Genomic DNA, 14,317 nt, shown 5'->3' with positions numbered 1-14,317 from the left:
TCCCTTAACAAAGGTCTGGACTTCAGGGACTGAAGCCAATTCTTTTTGAAAGAAAATCGACAGGGCCGAAATTTGAACCTTAATAGATCCCAATTTGAGACCCATAGACAATCCTGATTGCAGGAAATGTAGGAATCGACCCAGTTGAAATTCCTCCGTCGGAGCACTCCGATCTTCGCACCACGCAACATATTTTCGCCAAATTCGGTGATAATGTTGCACGGTTACTTCCTTCCTTGCTTTAATCAAAGTAGGAATGACTTCTTCCGGCATGCCTTTTTCCTTTAGGATCCGGCGTTCAACCGCCATGCCGTCAAACGCAGCCGCGGTAAGTCTTGAAACAGACAGGGACCCTGCTGAAGCAAGTCCCTCCTTAGAGGTAGAGGCCACGGATCTTCCGTGATCATCTCTTAAAGTTCCGGGTACCAAGTCCTTCTTGGCCAATCCGGAACCACTAGTATCGTTCTTACGCCTCTTTGCCGTATAATTCTCAATACTTTTGGTATGAGAGGCAGAGGAGGAAACACATACACCGACTGGTACACCCAAGGCGTTACCAGCGCGTCCACAGCTATTGCCTGCGGATCTCTTGACCTGGCGCAATACCTGTCCAGTTTTTTGTTGAGGCGAGACGCCATCATGTCCACCATTGGTCTTTCCCAACGGGTTACCAGCATGTGGAAGACTTCCGGATGAAGTCCCCACTCTCCCGGGTGAAGATCGTGTCTGCTGAGGAAGTCTGCTTCCCAGTTGTCCACTCCCGGGATGAACACTGCTGACAGTGCTATCACATGATTCTCTGCCCAGCGAAGAATCCTTGCAGCTTCTGCCATTGCACTCCTGCTTCTTGTGCCGCCCTGTCTGTTCACATGGGCGACTGCCGTGATGTTGTCCGACTGGATCAACACCGGTTTTCCCTGAAGCAGAGGTTCTGCCTGGCTTAGAGCATTGTATATTGCTCTTAGTTCCAGAATGTTTATGTGAAGAGACGTTTCCAGACTCGTCCATACTCCCTGGAAGTTTCTTCCTTGTGTGACTGCTCCCCAGCCTCTCAGGCTGGCGTCCGTGGTCACCAGGATCCAATCCTGTATGCCGAATCTGCGGCCCTCCAATAGATGAGGACTCTGCAACCACCACAGAAGAGACACCCTTGTCCTTGGAGACAGGGTTATCCGTAGGTGCATCTGAAGATGCGACCCTGACCATTTGTCCAACAGATCCCTTTGGAAAATTCTTGCGTGGAATCTGCCGAATGGAATTGCTTCGTAAGAAGCCACCATTTTTCCCAGGACTCTTGTGCATTGATGTACAGACACCTTTCCTGGTTTTAGGAGGTTCCTGACAAGCTCGGATAACTCCTTGGCTTTTTCCTCCGGGAGAAAACCCTTTTTCTGAACCGTGTCCAGAATCATCCCTAGGAACAGCAGCCGAGTTGTCGGCATTAACTGGGATTTTGGAATATTCAGAATCCACCCGTGCTGTTTTAGCACTTCTTGAGACAGTGCTAATCCCATCTCTAGCTGTTCTCTGGACCTTGCCCTTATTAGGAGATCGTCCAAGTATGGGATAATTAATATGCCTTTTCTTCGAAGAAGAATCATCATCTCGGCCATTACCTTTGTAAAGATCCGAGGTGCCGTGGACAATCCGAACGGCAGCGTCTGAAACTGATAGTGACAGTTTTGTACAACGAACCTGAGGTACCCCTGGTGTGAGGGGTAAATTGGAACGTGGAGATACGCATCCTTGATGTCCAAGGATACCATAAAGTCCCCCTCTTCCAGGTTCGCTATCACTGCTCTGAGTGACTCCATCTTGAACTTGAACTTCTTTATGTACAGGTTCAAGGACTTCAGATTTAGAATAGGCCTTACCGAGCCATCCGGCTTCGGTACCACAAAAAGAGTGGAATAATACCCCTTCCCTTGTTGTAGAAGAGGTACCTTGACTATCACCTGCTGAGAGTACAGCTTGTGAATGGCTTCCAAAACCGTCTCCCTTTCGGAGGGGGACGTTGGTAAAGCAGACTTCAGGAAACGGCGAGGTGGATCTGTCTCTAATTCCAACCTGTACCCTTGAGATATTATCTGCAGGATCCAGGGATCTACCTGCGAGTGAGCCCACTGCGCGCTGTAATTTTTGAGACGACCGCCCACCGTCCCCGAGTCCGCTTGAGAAGCCCCAGCGTCATGCTGAGGCTTTTGTAGAAGCCGGGGAGGGCTTCTGTTCCTGGGAAGGAGCTGCGTGTTGCTGTCTCTTCCCTCGACCTCTGCCTCGTGGCAGATATGAATAGCCCTTTGCTCTCTTATTTTTAAAGGAACGAAAGGGCTGCGGTTGAAAAGTCGGTGCCTTTTTATGTTGGGGAGTGACTTGAGGTAGAAAGGTGGATTTCCCGGCTGTAGCCGTGGCCACCAAATCTGATAGACCGACTCCAAATAACTCCTCCCCTTTATACGGCAAAACTTCCATATGCCGTTTTGAATCCGCATCGCCTGTCCACTGTCGCGTCCATAAAGCTCTTCTGGCCGAAATGGACATAGCACTTACCCGTGATGCCAGTGTGCAGATATCCCTCTGTGCATCACGCATATAAAGAAATGCATCCTTTATTTGTTCTAACGACAGTAAAATATTGTCCCTGTCCAGGGTATCAATATTTTCAATCAGGGACTCTGACCAAACTACCCCAGCACTGCACATCCAGGCAGTCGCTACAGCTGGTCGTAGTATAACACCTGCATGTGTGTATATACTTTTTTGGATATTTTCCATCCTCCTATCTGATGGATCTTTAAGTGCGGCCGTCTCAGGAGAGGGTAACGCCACTTGTTTAGATAAGCGTGTTAGCGCCTTGTCCACCCTAGGAGGTGTTTCCCAGCGCTCCCTAACCTCTGGCGGGAAAGGGTATAATGCCAATAATTTCTTTGAAATTATCAGCTTTTTATCAGGGGCAACCCACGCTTCATTACACACGTCATTTAATTCTTCTGATTCAGGAAAAACTATAGGTAGTTTTTTCACACCCCACATAATACCCTGTTTAGTGGTACCTGTAGTATCAGCTAAATGTAACGCCTCCTTCATTGCCAAAATCATATAACGTGTGGCCCTACTGGAAAATACGGTTGATTCGTCACCGTCACCACTGGAGTCAGTGCCTGTGTCTGGGTCTGTGTCGACCGACTGAGGCAAAGGGCGTTTCACAGCCCCTGACGGTGTTTGAGTCGCCTGGACAGGCACTAATTGATTGTCCGGCCACCTCATGTCGTCAAACGACTGCTTTAGCGTGTTGACACTATCCCGTAGTTCCATAAATAAAGGCATCCATTCTGGTGTCGACTCCCTAGGGGGTGACATCCTCATATTTGGCAATTGCTCCGCCTCCACACCAATATCGTCCTCATACATGTCGACACACACGTACCGACACACAGCAGACACACAGGGAATGCTCCTAACGAAGACAGGACCCACTAGCCCTTTGGGGAGACAGAGGGAGAGTTTGCCAGCACACACCAAAAGCGCTATATATATATCAGGGATAGCCTTATAATAAGTGCTCCCTTATAGCTGCTTTGTTATATCAAAATATCGCCATAAATTTGCCCCCCCCTCTCTGTTTTACCCTGTTTCTGTAGTGCAGTGCAGGGGAGAGACTTGGGAGCCGTCCTGACCAGCGGAGCTGTGAGAGGAAATGGCGCCGTGTGCTGAGGAGATAGGCCCCGCCCCTTTTCTGGCGGGCTCGTCTCCCGCTATTTAGAGAAATCAGGCAGGGGTTAAATATCTCCATATAGCCTCTAGGGGCTATATGTGAGGTATTTTTAGCCTTTATATAGGTTACATTTGCCTCCCAGGGCGCCCCCCCCCCCCAGCGCCCTGCACCCTCAGTGACCGCGTGTGAAGTGTGCTGAGAGGAAAATGGCGCACAGCTGCAGTGCTGTGCGCTACCTTTAGAAGACTGCAGGAGTCTTCAGCCGCCGATTCTGGACCTCTTCTGACTTCAGCATCTGCAAGGGGGCCGGCGGCGCGGCTCCGGTGACCATCCAGGCTGTACCTGTGATCGTCCCTCTGGAGCTTGATGTCCAGTAGCCAAGAAGCCAATCCATCCTGCACGCAGGTGAGTTGACTCCTTCTCCCCTCAGTCCCTCGCTGCAGTGATCCTGTTGCCAGCAGGAATCACTGTAAAATAAAAAACCTAGCTAAACTTTTTCTAAGCAGCTCTTTAGGAGAGCCACCTAGATTGCACCCTTCTCGGCCGGGCACAAAAATCTAACTGGAGTCTGGAGGAGGGTCATAGGGGGAGGAGCCAGTGCACACCACCTGATCTGGAAAAGCTTTACTTTTTGTGCCCTGTCTCCTGCGGAGCCGCTATTCCCCATGGTCTTTTCAGGAACCCCAGCATCCACTAGGACGATAGAGAAAAGGATTTATTTAATTTAAACTAAGGTGAGATACATACCAGCTCACACCACAAACATGCCGTACACCATGGCATTCAACACAACGCATGCAACGGCATGAATAACGTCAGCAACAGTCTGACTTAACGCAACACAACATGTGTGTAACCATAACTAATAACTGCAGATACAGTACGCACTGGGATGGGCGCCCAGCATCCTCTACAGACTAAGAGAAACGGATTTACCGGTAGGTATTAAAATCCTATTTTCTCTTACGTCCTTGAGGATGCTGGGGACTCCAAAAGGACCATGGGGTCTATACCAAAGCTCCAGACCGGGCGGGAGAGTGCGGACGACTCTGCAGCACCGATTGAGCAAACATGAGGTCCTCATCAGCCAGGGTATCAAACTTGTAGAACTTAGCAAAAGTGTTTGAACCCGACCACGTAGCTGCTCGGCACAGCTGAAGTGCCGAGACCCCTCGGGCAGCCGCCCAAGATGAGCCCACCTTCCTGGTAGAATGGGCCTTTACTGACTTCGGCAACGGCAACCCAGCCGTAGAATGAGCGTGCTGAATCGTATTACAAATCCAGCGTGCAATAGTCTGCTTGGAAGCAGGATTTCCAATCTTGTTGGAAGCATACAGGACAAATAGAGCCTCCGTTTTCCTAACAAGAGCCGTTCTGGTGACATAAATTTTCAAAGCTCTTACTACATCAAGAGATTTTGGCACTGCCACAGCATCCGTAGCCACAGGCACCACAATAGGTTGATTTATGTGAAACGAAGAAACCACCTTCGGCAGAAATTGTTGACGAGTCCTCAATTCCGCTCTATCCACATGGAAAATCATATATGGGCTCTTGTGAGACAAAGCCGCCAATTCTGACACTCGTCTGGCGGACGCCAAGGTCAAAAGCATGACCACTTTCCAAGTGAGAAACTTTAACTCAACCTTTTCGCAAAGGTTCAAACCAGTGAGACATAAGAAATTGTAACACCACTCCAAGATCCCACGGTGCCACGGGTGGCACAAACGGAGGATGGATATGCAGCACTCCCTTCACGAAAGTCTGAACTTCAGGAAGGGCGGCCAATTCTTTTTGAAAGAAAATAGATAAAGCCGAAATCTGCACTTTTATGGAACCAAATTTCAGGCCTGCATCCACGCCTGCCTGCAAAAAATGGAGGAAACGACCCAGGTGAAACTCCTCCGCAGGAGCTTTTGTGGCTTCACACCACGACACATATTTTATCCAAATACGGTGATAATGCTTTGCCGTGACCTCCTTTCTAGCCTTAAGGAGAGTGGGGATGACTTCCCCGGGAATACCTTTACGAGCTAGGATTTGGCGTTCAACCTCCACGCCGTCAAACGCAGCCGCAGTAAGTCCTGAAATACGCATGGCCCCTGCAGTAACAGGTCCTCTCTGAGAGGAAGCGGCCAAGGATCTTCTATGAGCAATTCCTGAAGATCCGGATACCAGGCCCTCCGTGGCCAATCTGGAATGACGAGTACTGTCGGAACCCTTGTTCGTCTTATGATCCTCAACACTCTAGGAATGAGAGGAAGTGGAGGGAACGCATACACAGACTGAAACACCCACGGAGTTACCAGGCCGTTAACTGCACTGGCTTGGGGGTCCCTTGACCCGGAACAATACCTCGGAAGCTTCTTGTTGAGGCGAGACGCCATCATGACTACTTGAGGAATTCCCCAACGCCTTGTCACTTCTGCAAATACCTCTTGATGAAGGGCCCACTCTCCTGGATGCAGATCGTGTATGCTGAGGAAGTCTGCTTCCCAGTTGTCCACGCCCGGAAGGAAAACTGCTGACAGAGCGCTCACGTGCTTTTCCGCCCAGCGGAGAACTCTTGTGGCCTCCGCCATTGCCGCTCTGCTCTTTGTTCCACCCTGGCCGTTTACGTATGTCACCGCTGTTATGTTGTCCGATTGAATCAGGACAGGTAGACCTTGAAGAAGGTTTTTCGCTTGCAGAAGGCCGTTGTAAATGGCTCTTAACTCCAGAACATTTCTGTGGAGACAATATTCCTGGCTTGACCATTTTCCCTGGAAACTTCTTCCTTGTGTGACTGCACCCCAGCCTCGGAGACTTGCATCCGTGGTCAGCAGGACCCAATCCTGGATTCCGAACCTGCGTCCCTCTAGAAGGTGAGAACTTTGCAGCCACCACAGGAGTGAAATTCTGGTCCTGGAAGATAGACTTATTTTCCGGTGCATGTGCAGGTGAGACCCGGACCATTTGTTCAGCAGGTCCCACTGAAACACCCGGGCATGAAACCTGCCAAACGGAATGGCTTCGTAAGCCGCAACCATCTTCCCTAGCACTCGAGTGCATTGATGAATTGACACTCTTGCCGGTTTCAGAATCTCCTTGACCATGGTCTGGATTTCCAGAGCTTTTTCCGCCGGAAGAAACACTCTGTAGTTCTGTGTCTAGGATCATGCCCAAGAAGGGCAGCCGAGTTGTCGGGATCAACTGAGACTTTGGCAAATTTAGAATTCAACCATGATGTTGCAGAATTGTCAGGGAGAGGTCCACATTTCTTAGCAACTGCTCTTTCGATCTCGCCTTTATCAGGAGATCGTCCAAGTATGGGATAATTGTGACACCCTGCTTGCGTAGGAGTACCATCATTTCCGCCATCACTTTGGTGAAGACCCTCGGGGCCGTGGAAAGCCCAAACGGCAACGTCTGAAATTGGTAATGACAAACCTGCAACGCAAATCTCAGGAAGGCCTGATGAGGATACATCGGGACGTGTAAGTAGGCATCTTTTATGTCGACTGACGCCATAAAATCCCCCCTTCTAGACTGGAGATCACAGCTCGAAGAGATTCCATCTTGAACTTGAAGGTTTCAAGTACAGATTGAGGGATTTTAGGTTCAGGATCGGTCTGACCGAGCCGTCCGGCTTTGGCACGACAAAGAGGCTCGAATGGAACCCTTCCCCCCATTGGGACGGGGGAACCGGGACAATGACCCTCTGTTGACACAGCTTTTGTATCGCCGCATTTACTACTTCCCTTTCTGGAATAGAAACTGGCAAGGCTGATTTGAAAAATCGGCGGGGGGGCATCTCCTGAAACTCCAGTTTGTACCCTTGGGACACTATGTCTAAGACCCAAGGATCCAGGCCCGATTGAAACCAGACCTGACTGAAGATTTGGAGACGGGCCCCCACCAGCACGGACTCCCGTAGGTGGACTTGGCAGAGGCGGGGGAGGACTTTTGGTCCTGGGCGCCAGACACAGCAGGCGACCTTTTTCCCCTTCCTCTACCTTTTGAAGCGAGGAAGGACGAGCCATTAGGCCGAAAGGTCTGCATCTGATAATGGGGCGCCTTTTTCTGTTGTGCGGGGACATAAGGAAGAAAAGATGACTTACCCGCAGTAGCGGTAGACACCAGGTCAGCGAGGCCATCACCAAACAAGTCACTATCTTTAAAAGGGTGAGCTTCCATAGCTTTCTTGGAGTCGGCATCAGCATTCTATTGATGAATCCACAGCGCCCTCCTGGCCGAGACTGCTATGGCATTGGCCCTTGATCCCAAGAGGCCAATAGCCCTCGCAGCATCCTTTAGGTAAGCTGCAGCGTCCCTGATATAACCAAGTGTCAAAAGAATGTTATCCCTATCAAGGGTATCCATGTCAGATGCCAAATTATCAGCCCACTTAGCAATAGCACTACTCACCCAAGCCGACGCTACGGCAGGCCTGAGGAGTGCACCCGTAGTGACATAAATGGCCTTTAATGTCGTTTCCGGCTTGCGATCCGCAGGATCCTTGAGGGCAGCCGTGTCAGGAGACGGAAGACCACTTTTTTTGACAGTCGGAACAGAGCCTTGTCCACATTGGGAGATGACTCCCACTTCTCCCTGTTGTCAGAGGGGAAAGGATATGCCATAAAAATTCTCTTGGGAATCTGCCACCTTTTGTTCGGCGACTCCCAAGCCTTTTCACAAAGAGCGTTCAGTTCATGAGAGGGGGGAAACTTCACCTCAGGCTTTTTCCCTTTAAATAAACAAACCCTTGTATCTGGAACAGGAGGTTCCTCAGAAATATGTAAAACATCTTTAATAGCCACAATCATGTACTGAATACTCTTTACCATTTTGGATGTAAACTGGCTTCACTAAAGTCGACACTGGAATCACAGTCCGTGTCGGTATCTGTATCTGCCATCTGGGTAAAGGAACGTTTCTGTGACCCTGAGGGGGTCTGTACCTGAGACAAGGCGTCCTCCATGGATTTTCTCCACGTTTGTGTCTGAGAATCAGATTTATCCAGCCTCTTAGACAATAACGCCACATTTGCATTCAATGTACTCAACATATTCACCCAATCAGCAGTCGGCTATGCCGACAGAGTCACTCCCAAATCCTTCTCTGCGCCCCCAGTAACTTCCTCCGGGGAGGAGCACTCAGCCTCAGACATGTCGACACACGGTACCGACACACATACACTCACACTGGCAAAAGGGGACAGACCCACAGGGAAGCCTGTAGAGAGAACACAAAGGGAGTGTGTCAGCTCACACCCCAGCGCCCATGTACTACTAAAAAATAATATATGCTGTCTGCGCTGTTTTATATAGCACCAATTGCCTGAGCCCCCCCCCCCCCCGTTTTGCTCCCTGTACTTGTAAGGAGAGTGGAGGTCCGGGCCAGCGTCTCTGCATGCAGTGTGAAGAGAGAAAATGGCGCTGGTAAGCTGTGTGGCTAAGCCACGCCCCCTCCCGGCGCGCTGTAGTCCCGCTCAAATTTAAATTATTATACTGGCGGGGGTCTCATATATAGTGCCCAGGCACCTGTAATATGCGTTTGTGCCAGTGAAAAAACTCCAGTAACCTGCTGCCCAGGGCGCTCCCCCCAGCGCCCTGCAAGCGCCGTTGGTGTGTGTGTGGGAGCATGGAGCGCAGCGCGACCGCTGCGCTGTACCTTTGTTACTGAAGTCTTCTGCCATCACTGAAGTCTAATACTCACCTGGCTTCTTTCTTCTGGCTTCTGTGAGGGGGTTGACGGCGCGGCTCCGGGAACAAGCAGCTAGGCGCACCAAGTGATCGAACCCTCTGGAGCTAATGGTGTCCAGTAGCCTAAGAAGCAGAGCCCTTAACTCAGAAGAAGTAGGACTGACTTCTCTCCCCTCACTCCCACGAAGCAGAGAGCCTGTAGCCAGCAGGACTCTCTGAAAATAAAAAAAGCCTAACATAAAGTCTTTCCAGAGAAACTCAGTAGAGCTCCCCTAGTGTGTGTCCAGTCTCTCCTGGGCACAGAATCTAACTAACTGAGGTCTGGAGGAGGGACATAGAGGAGCCAGTTCACACCCAGTAAAAGTCTTATAGTGTGCCCATGTCTCCTGCGGATCCCATCTATACCCCATGGTCCTTTTGGAGTCCCCAGCATCCTCTAGGACGTAAGAGAAAATGGAGAAAACGCCCCAGCTGAAATTCCTCCGTAGGAGCCTTTTTGGATTCACACCAAGACACATATTTTCTCCAAATACGGTGGTAATGTTTCGCCGTTACTTCTTTTCTAGCCTGAAGCAGTGTGGGAATGACTTCATTGGGAATACCCTTTCGGGCTAGGATTTGGCGTTCAACTGCCATGCCGTCAAACGCAGCCGCGGTAAGTCTTGATACACGCATGGCCCCTGCTCTAACAGGTCCTCTCATAGAGGAAGAGGCCAGAGATCTCCTATGAGTAATTCCTGAAGATCCGGATACGAGGCCCTCCTTGGCCAGTCTGGAACAATGAGTATCGCATGAACCCTTGTTCTTCTTATGATCTTTATCACTTTTGGAATGAGTGGAAGTGGAGGGAACACATAGACCGACTGAAACACCCACGGTGTCACTAGGGTGTCCACCGCTATTGCTTGAGGGTCCCTCGACCTGGAACAATATCTCTGAAGTTTCTTGTTGAGGCGAGACGCCATCATGTCTATTTGAGGATTTCCCCAATGACTTGTCACTTCTGCAAAGACCTCTTGATGAAGATCCCACTCTCCTGGATGGAGATCGTGTCTGCTGAGGAAGTCTGCTTCCCAGTTGTCTACGCCTGGAATGAAGACACCTGACAGTGCGCTTGCATGTCTTTCCGCCCAGCGGAGAACTTTTGTGGCCTCTGCCATTGCCGCTCTGCTCTTTGTTCCGCCCTGTCGGTTTATGTATGCCACTGCTGTTATGTTGTCCGACTGAATCAAGATGGGCAGACCGCGAAGATGTTCCGCTTGCAGAAGGCCGTTGTAAATGGCCCTTAATTCCAGAATGTTTATGTGCAGACACGCTTCCTGGCTTGACCATTTTCCCTGGAAATTTTCCCCCTGTGTGACTGCTCCCCAGCCTCGGAGACTTGCATCCGTGGTCACCAGGATCCAATCCTGAATCCCGAACCTGCGACCCTCTAAGAGATGAGAGCTGTGCAGCCACCATAGGAGGGAGATTCTGGTCCTTGAGGACAGGATTATTTTCCGGTGCATGTGCAGGTGCGACCCGGACCACTTGTCCAACAGGTCCCACTGAAACACCCTGGCATGGAATCTGCCAAACTGAATGGCCTCGTAGGCCGCCACCATCTTCCCCAGCAACCGAGTGCATTGATGAATCGACACTCTTGCTGGTTTCAGAATCTGTTTGACCATGTTCTGAATTTCCAGAGCCTTTTCCACTGAAAGAAAGACTCTCTGCAGGTCTGTGTCCAGAATCATACCCAAGAATGACAGCCGTGTTGTCGGAACCAACTGTGATTTTGGCAAGTTTAGGAGCCAACCATGTTGTTGCAGAATTGTCAGGGAGAGCGTCATGTTCTGCAGTAATTGCTCCTTGGATCTCGCCTTTATCAGGAGATCGTCCAAGTACGGGATAATTGTGACTCCCTGCTTGCGCAGGAGAACCATCATTTCCGCCATTACTTTGGTGAAAATTCTCGGAGCCGTGGCCAGACCAAACGGCAACGTGTGAAACTGATAATGGCAATCCTGCATCGCAAACCTCAGATAAGCCTGATGTGGAGGATAAATGGGAACATGCAAGTAGGCATCCTTTATATCTACCACACCATAAACTCCCCCTCCTCCAGACTGGAGATCACATCTTAAATTTGAATTTCCTTTGGTAGAAATTGAGGGATTTGAGGTTCTGGATTGGTCTGACTGAGCCGTCTGGCTTCGGGACCACGAACTGACTGGAATAAAAGCCTTCTCCCTGTTGCGACAGGGGAACCCTGACAATGACCTGATTTAGACACAATTTTTGTATTGCTTTGCATACTACCTGCCTGTCCTGAAGGGAAGCTGGTAAGGCTGATTTAAAAAATCGGCGAGGGGAAACGTCTTGAAACTCTAGTTGGTAACCCTGGGACACTATTTCCAAAACCCATGGGTCTAGGGCCGAACGAGCCCAGAATTGACAGAAGAGTTTGAGACGTGCCCCCACCGGTGCTGACTCTCTCAGAGGAGCCCCAGCGTCATGCGGTGGATTTGGCAGCAGCCGGGGAGGACTTCTGCTCTTGGGAACTTGCCACAGCCGGTGACCTTTTTCCCTTTCCTCTTCCTCTAGAAGTAAGGAAGGAAGTCCCTCTGCCTTTTTTGTATTTATTGGGCCGAAAGGACTGCATCTGATAGTGGTGCGTTTTCTTTTGTTGTGCAAGAACATAAGGTAAAAATTACGACTTACCCGCGGTAGCCGTAGATACCAGGTCAGTGAGGCCGTCACCAAACAAGACACCACCTTTATACGGCAGAGACTCCATAGCCTTCTTAGAGTCCGCATCAGCATTCCATTGATGAATCCACAATGCTCTCCTGGCTGAGACTGCCATGGCATTGGCCCTTGATCCCAAAAGGCCAATATCCCTTGCAGCTTCCTGTAGATAGGCTGCAGCGTCTCTGATATGACCCAGTGTCAAAAGAACGCTATCCCTGTCCAGGGTATCTATATCAGATGACAAGTTATCTGCCCATTTTTCAATAGCGCTACTTACCCATGCCGAAGCCATGGCAGGTCTGAGCAGCGTACCCGTAGTGACATAAATGGATTTCAAAGTATTTTCCTGCTTACGATCCGCAGGTTCCTTCAGGGCTGCCGTTTCAGGGGACGGCAGCGCCACCTTTTTGGACAGCCGTGATAAAGCTTTGTCCACAGTGGGGGGTGACTCACACTTTTCCCTATCCCCCGAGGGGAACGGATATGCCACCGGAATTCTCTTGGGAATCTAAAACCTCTTGTCAGGATTTTCCCAGACCTGTTCAAAAAGCGTATTCAGTTCATGAGAGGGAGGAAACGTTACCTCAGGTTTCTTTCCTTTAAACATACAGACCCTTGTATCAGGAACAGCAGGGTCCTCCGTGATATGTAACACGTCTTTTATCGCCACAATCATGTACTGAATGCTCTTAGCCAGTTTTGGATTTAATCTGGCATCACTATAGTCGACACTGGAGTCAGAGTCCGTGTCGGTATCTATATCTGCTATCTGGGTAAATTAACGCTTTTGTGACCCCGAGGGGGTCTGAACCTGGGACAACACATCCTCTACGGATTTTTTTCCATGCCTGGTTTTGAGACTCAGATTTATCCAGTCTTTTATTCAACCGAGCCACATTCGCATTCAAAGCACTCAGAACATATACCCAATCAGGAGTCGGCGGTGCCGTCAGGGTCACTCCCACAGCCGTTTCTTTCCCTAATCCAGTCTCCTCCTGGGAAGAGCACTCTGCCTCAGACATGTCGACACACGTGCACAGACACACACAAACACACTGGGCATATAGGGGACAGACCCACAGTAAAGCCTGTCAGAGAAACACAGAGGGAGTTTGCCAGCTCACAACCCAGCGCATATCCCGGTTCTGAATACTTTTATATAAAGTCCAAGACCTGTTAGAGCTTTATATTACATAAAATAGCACCAAATATACTGTGCCCCCCCACTTTTTTTGCACCCTGTTACTTGTACAGCAGGGGAGAGGAAGGCCAGCGTCTCTGCAGCTGTGGAGAGAAAATGGCGCTGGTGAGAGCTGTGAGGGCTAAGCCACGCCCCCTCAATGGCGCGCTTCAGCCACGCTATTTTATTCAATATTTATACTGGCGGGGGCCCGGATTCAGTGCCTAGGCACTTAAAAACCACTTTTGCCAGGTCTAAAGAGGAGTTACATGCTGCCCCCCCCCCCCCCCGTGACCTGCACCATGTAGGGCCGCTGTGTGTGGGAGCATGGCGCGCAGCGCGGCCGCTGTGCGGTACCTCCAAACCGTCACTGAAATCTTCTGATCTTCTTCTACTCACCCGTCTTCTGACTTCTGGCTCTGCAAGGGAGGTGACGGCGGGCTCCCGGTATGAGCATCTAGGTGTACCTAGTGTTCAGACCCTCAGGAGCTAATGGTGTCCTGTAGCCTAAGAAGCAGCGCCTTGAAACTCACAGAAGTAGGTCTGCTTCTCTCCCCTAAGTCCCACGATGCAGGGAGACTGTTGCCAGCAGTTCTCCCTGAATATAATAAACCTAACATAAGTCTTTTTCTGAGAAACTCTGGAGAGCTCTCCAGTGTGCAACCAGTCTCACTGGGCACAGATTCTAAACTGGAGTCTGGAGGAGGGGCATAGAGGGAGGAGCCAGTTCACACCCCTTTTAAAGTCTTAAAGAGCCCATGTCTTTTGCGGATCCCGTCTATACCCCATGGTTCTTTAAGCGTCCCCAGCATCCTCTAGGACGTATGACAAAAATATATATCTATTGTTTATGTACTGGTTGGTTGGTGTGATTTACTCAAGTGTGCTTTGTTCACATGCATCTATAAGCCCTGTGATCCATGTATGGTAGTTTGAACCTAGCTGCAAGTTTACAAATAGAAAAATAATAAAAAAAAAGATATAAAGCTATTGTTTGTACTGGTTGGT

The sequence above is a fragment of the Pseudophryne corroboree genome, chromosome 7 (assembly GCF_028390025.1).
Source record: "Pseudophryne corroboree isolate aPseCor3 chromosome 7, aPseCor3.hap2, whole genome shotgun sequence".
NCBI lineage: Eukaryota > Metazoa > Chordata > Amphibia > Anura > Myobatrachidae > Pseudophryne > Pseudophryne corroboree.
This window is presented reverse-complemented; position numbering follows the sequence as displayed.